This window comes from Ursus maritimus, unplaced genomic scaffold (genome assembly GCF_017311325.1).
Source record: "Ursus maritimus isolate PB19 unplaced genomic scaffold, ASM1731132v1 scaffold_25, whole genome shotgun sequence".
NCBI classification, from domain to species: domain Eukaryota; kingdom Metazoa; phylum Chordata; class Mammalia; order Carnivora; family Ursidae; genus Ursus; species Ursus maritimus.
The window spans coordinates 24,014,451-24,020,578 of record NW_024425008.1 but is presented as its reverse complement, the minus strand read 5'-3'; positions in this window follow the sequence as shown (position 1 = coordinate 24,020,578).

Sequence of the window (6,128 nt, the reverse complement as noted above, 5' to 3'; positions counted from 1 at the left end):
ACTTTGGCCCCGCCCTGCACTCACCCCTCTGTGCCTCCGGGAGCAAGGCCTTCAGTGGTTTGTCTCCAGTGCCACCACCACACAGGAGGCTCGTAGTAAGAAGCGCTTCGAAGCTTTGCGGGTTACCTGAGATCATGCACTTCAGGAGCCCCCAGAAGTCCCCGACGTGTAGTATCCGTCAATCTTAGCTAGGAGCAGCAGCGGAACCGTCTGAGCGGTGGCGGGCTCAGGTGGAATGCTTTCTCGTGTCCTCCCTAGAAGCTGGCACAAAACGCCGCCCACAGTGCACGCCTGATAAATGTTAGCATGAAAGAACGGATAACCCAAGCCGGACTGAAGATATTGTTTAAAGCGCCAATTTACTGCGCACTCGCCAGATCCCGGTTCCTGCGCTGAGCATGTCATATAGAGCCCCTGATTTTATCTGTTTAGACTATTCCCTACTTTTGAGGTTTCTCCCACGTGGGAGGGAACTCCACCCGCTGAAAGACCCCGGCTCCCTCCCTCCCTCACGCCTTTACGGAGCGACTCATCCGATTGGTGGGTTGGGAGGAGGAACTGAGCATGCGCAGCAGAGCCTCGGCCCGCCTGCCTCCTTTTGGGAGCTAGCTCCTGTGCTCCCTATGCGTGTTCCTGGGCTTGTGCAGGTCCAGGGCTGCTGGTGGCCAGGTAAGCTGTCAGTCCTAGGGCTCAGTCAGGATATTCTGTCAATACAAGCTACACGTCATAATCTGGCCTTTATCAATAGTAAAGATGATCCGGGGCCTCGGTCCGAGGACTCTTGTTAATTCAAGAATTTCGTTCAGGCCCTAGTGGGGAAGGGCAGTACTATTTTTTGACTCCCTATTCGACATTAACATAATCCCTGTACCAATTCCATGATGTAGATGTCACTAACATTGTCCTTTTTTTTTTTTTTTTTTTAAGCATAGAAGCGTTAGGGGACTTGACCAAGGTCACACAGGTGAGCTAGGATTCAGGTTTGGGTATTTCTGACTCCAAAGAATGGCTCTTACCCTATGCTATATGCCTCACTGGAAAGCTTCTGTCTCCACTACATGCAAGAGTGCATTTTCAGTCTTCGGAGAAGAGAGCAAAGAGGACCTTCAGATCACCTGCTCAGGGGACCCTGGCCTGAGCCTGGCCCACGTGCCTCCCAAGGAATCCTCAGCAATCATCATTCCAGGGGACCCGTTCACCAGCCAGGGCCTTGCCTGGAGCCTTCGTCTCTCGCAGGAACTCCCTGATCTTCACCTTCTCTTCTCTGCACTCTTTTCATTACTTGGCAAAAATATCCCAAACCCTGAAGGCCATGAAACTCCAGCATATCCCTCCATGAGCATGTTCAAGTTTCTCCTGGTTGGCTCTCTTAGTATTTTTTTATTTACTCCTGGATGCTCTCATGGCAACTTGAGCTTCAGGCCCCTTTCATTTTTTAAATGACGTGTTGAGGCTGTCATGTGGCACCATGGTCAGGAACAGCGCGTGCCCTCACTTTCCTACGCAATCTCCCCTCCAGGGCGTTGGCAACCCTCCTCACATGCTCCCATGTGCTGGGTGTCTACAGGGGCAAGGAACTAGAGTCTGGTAGGAACTCTGCCTCCTCTTCATTTTTCTCTCCCTCCTTTTCTTCCTCCTTCACTTCTTTCTCAAATAACAACCTAGCTTTCTGCATCTGAAATATAGTGCCTGGTTGTAAACTCCAAGGATTTGGAACCAATGGGGACCCTACTTTTCTAATATTATTGATGAAGAATGAAGGCACAGAGAGGTTAAGGGACTTGCCTTACCTAAGGTCCCACAGCAAATGAGTAGCTGGGCCAGACTAACTCACAATTTCTTGACTCTTGGTCCGGTGCTCATCCTAGAATGCTGTGTGGTTAAACTGGGTTTATAGTCTTGCCTGAAGGACCATGTAATTAAGTGAAGCAATCACATCTCATTCCCCACTCTGTAGAAAGCCAAGTTCTGCTGGATGCCCTCCATCAGGGTCAGATCTCATCTCCTCCCTCCCTGCCCCTTGCTCGCTCTTCTCACCATTGTGCAAAGTCGGTTCCTGACCCAGGGCCTTGAAACTGGTTCCCCACTCAGATCAAACACCCTTTTTAGGTCTTTGCATAGCTCCCTGACTGTTCAGCTCCCTGCCCAGATGTCCCAATCTTCCCTATACTTCCCTTCTTTCTTCACTCTCTATGCCTCCCACCCTGCACTGATTACTCTAACATCATTTGTGCTTATTCTCTTATTTTTGTCGTCCCCCTGTATAGAAATGTGAACTCCGTGAAGGCAGGGACTTGGCCTTGTTCACCATTGTGCCTTGCTGTCTCCAGGGCAGCACTCAGTAGATGATCAATAAATGATGAATTTGTCTACAATGAACATATTATCGATTGGTAGTAGTTAGGACTAAGGTATTTTCTAGCACCGAGCATAGGGAGGCAGGCTCTCTGAATGGCTGCCTGGATGCCCAGAAGGACCAAACACCCTGGATCTAGGCATGGCAAGCTGTCCTGCATGTATCTGGATTCAAACACTCTTTGGAACATAGCACATCTGACTCCTGAGGGATGAGGAGCCTCCAAAGGACAGGGGGCCACGTCTCCTCCAATACCAGGTTCATGGACAAAAATGCAGGAAATTGGACAGACCTTTGAGCAGTCTAGGCAAGACCAAGGCACTCTCTCCAGCACCCTGTTCTTACCAGATAACAGACAGACAACAGATTGTCTCCATGATGAGATGCCTCCTGTCTGGGACTCCACTCCCTCGCTAGGGCCCCACAGTCCATCAGACCACCTTAGGAATGCATGCTGTTGGCGGTCACTCCAGCTCCCATCTGCAAAGATAAGGAGGTAGCTGTTAAGATAAGAACACAGTCTGGTTAACCCAGAAGTCAGCAAAGAATGATCTGCCTTCTGATCCCGGAATGTGGGATATCAGTGGTGGTGGGGGGGTATATTTCCAGGCCCAGTGGTCCCCTTTCTGTGACCTCCAGCATCACAAACCACTGAGAGCCCCAGAAATCCTTCTCCCACTGTATGAACCCCTGAGTCAAGTGAGGAGGGAGCCATCACACCAAGACAGCCTCATGTTTATCTTTCCTACACTGGCGTTGAGGCAACCCAGATCCATTCCTGTCCTCGGCACAAGCCAGGAACAGCTCTGTCTGTGAAGAGAGGAGCAGCTAGCCACGTACCAGGTTGCACTGCCTTTATTCTATAGGGGAAAATGCCCCTGAGGCTGCCCGGTGCTGCCCATCCCTAAAGATGGCTTCAGTGTGCATGCTTCGTTATACATTATATATTATTATTTTATTATTATTATTATTATTTGAATCAATGGCTAGCAATAATAATATTATGTGCTGGGCACTATTTGAAATATATTCCTTGTATAAATTAATTCTCACAATAGGACCCTATGAGATAAGTATTATTACATTCATTCTCAGATGTGAAAACTGAGGCAAAGTGATAACTTTGCACAAGAGTATGAAGCTAGTGGATGGTAGAAAGGGGATTTTAACCAGGCCATTTGGCTACAGAGCCCTGTACTCTAAGTTGTTGAAGCTATGAATTTTCCTCTTAGCATAGCCTTAGCTATAGCCTCGAGTTTGCTGTTTGTACATTTTTCATTGTAAAACTGTCTATTCTAAAGCTTCCATGTTTACTTCGCTGTTGAAGTGAGAGCTGTTTAGAAGAGTGTTGAAATTTTCAAGTGGTTTGAGGTTTGTTCTTTTTGTTCATTTGCTTGTTTCCTTTTATGCGTTAGAACTCTCTAATTATAAGGAAAATAATTCCAGCTGACTTAAGTAAAATAGAATCGGTTATTAGGATGTAAGAGCTTTGTCTACTTCAAGGGCAAGGGTGAAGGTAAAAAGGATACAAACATAGTGATTCAAAGGGGCCCCAGTACCCCAATGTTTATAGCAGCAATGTTCACAATAGCCAAACTATAGAAAGAGCCCAGATGTCCATCAAGAGATGAATGGATAAAGAAGATGTGGTATATAGATATATAGATAATATATATAGATATACACACACACAATGGAATATTACTCAGCCATCAAAAAGAATGAAATCTTGCCATTTGCAACAATGTGGATGGAATTAGAGGGTATTATGATAACCAAAGTAAGGCAGAGAATGACAAATAACATGTGATCCCATTCATATGTGGAATTTAAGAAACAAAACAGAGGATCATAGGGGAAGGGAGGGAAAAGAAAATAAGATGAAATCAGAGAGGGAGGCAAACCATAAGAGACTCTGAACCATAGGAAACAAACTGAGGGCTGCTGGAAGGGAGGTGGGTGGGGGGAATGGGGTAACTGGGTGATGGGCATTAAAGAGGGCACTTGATGTAATGAGCACTGGGTGTTATATGCAACTGATGAATCACTAAACTCTACGTCTGAAACTGATACTAGAGTATCTGTTGACTAAATTGAATATAAATAAAGAATTTGAAAAAAATGTAAAAAAATAATTATAATAATAAAGGAAAGAAAGATTGAAGGTGAGACTCTTAGATAGACATATGTCCGTGACTGGAAAGTCATCAGGAGCCTCCTTCCTGGTGTCATCTCTGTTCCCTCCTATGTGTCTTTCTCTCTCTCTCTCTCTCTCTCTCTCTCTCTCCAACCTATTTCTTCTGTCTTCAGTTCACATGGCAGATGGTGATCACTGATAATTCCCAAGGTGTATACTGTAAGTCCAGCCATCTGAGAGAAGATATTCTTCTCTCTATGTCTTGATTCCAAATTCCCAGGGAAGGAATTCTGGCCCGTCTGGCTCAAGTGTCCAATCCTAAATCAATCAATGAAGGCCAGGAAGGTGAGGTCAAATTGTACTACATGGTTGCTGGAATCTCAAAGCGGGGAGACATAGTTATGCATAGTCATGTGACTCGAATGGACACACAAAAAGATGTCAACTAACTGGGTTTTTTTGGTATTATTTATTTCTCAGTTTACTACATTGTGAACACAAAGTGCAGTCTGTTTCATTTTTGCCTTTAGGAATTTATAGATATTTCCTCAATTAGGTTTTTTTTTCATTTACTTTCATACAAAGAAAGATGTGGCAAAGTGTCCTGCCTCTATTGTTTCTGTCAATTTTTTACTATATTTTAATGCTATCTTTTTTGGCACATAAAGTTTTGAGTATATTGCATTCAGTTTAAGAATGATATTCTGTTCTCTGGGATGTTTAGTAAAATCATAGACTCTCAGGGTTGGAGGAGATCTCAAAGACATTTCGTTCATGCCCCCTTCAGAAACTTGACTGTCCTCTCTAACGTTTCCCTAACTGGCCATTCAGCCATGTTTGAACTCTTCCAGTGATAATGAACATGATGTGTCCGTCCTCCTATCTGAGAAGCCCACTCCATTACCGGACTCCTCTGACAACCAGAAAGTTCTTTCTCAATGGACTGGATGGACTCTTGTCACTTCTTGTCACTTCCCCATCTTGGTTCTCACATTAAGCATCAGCCCTTCACATTTTCCAGCTCAGTTTCTAGAAACTGGTCTGAAACACAAAACCAGAGCCCCTCTTTCTGGATGCCTTTCCTAGGGGCTTCAAATGTAACAAATGTGTCACAGACTCTGAAATGCCAGTTGGGAAAGAAATCCTTTAATCCTGAAGGTCTTCTTGTTTCTGTCCCTCACTTTATGAGGGATCCTTTTAAAAGCTAGGCTGTGTTTTCTTTGCCTCCATTTTCTGTAACTTCATCACAGGTTCTAGAAACAAGATTACTAACAGTGATTCTTCATGGGGCAGGGTAAGAGACAGAAGCAAAAAAGAGAGAGAGAAAGCAAGAGAGAAGAAGAGAGAGGGGTACGGTGTTTATGTGTAGGAGGATGCCTTTAGAGCACTGGTGGGCAGGCAGTATTCTGGAAAACAGAGCCACCTGGAGAGACTGCTGACCATGGGTGGAAAACTTCTTATGCCTGTCAGTGGGTGAAGCTTTTGGCTGTCAGAAGTAGATGTCATAAAGAGGATTGCTGCTGTCCGGGTTGCCCATCTGAGCAGCATCATCAGAGGTGGACATTCATTTTGTTTCTGTGAATGTCTCCTCCAACTAGGAAGTAAGCTCCACATAACCAAGGATTTCTGCCCCCC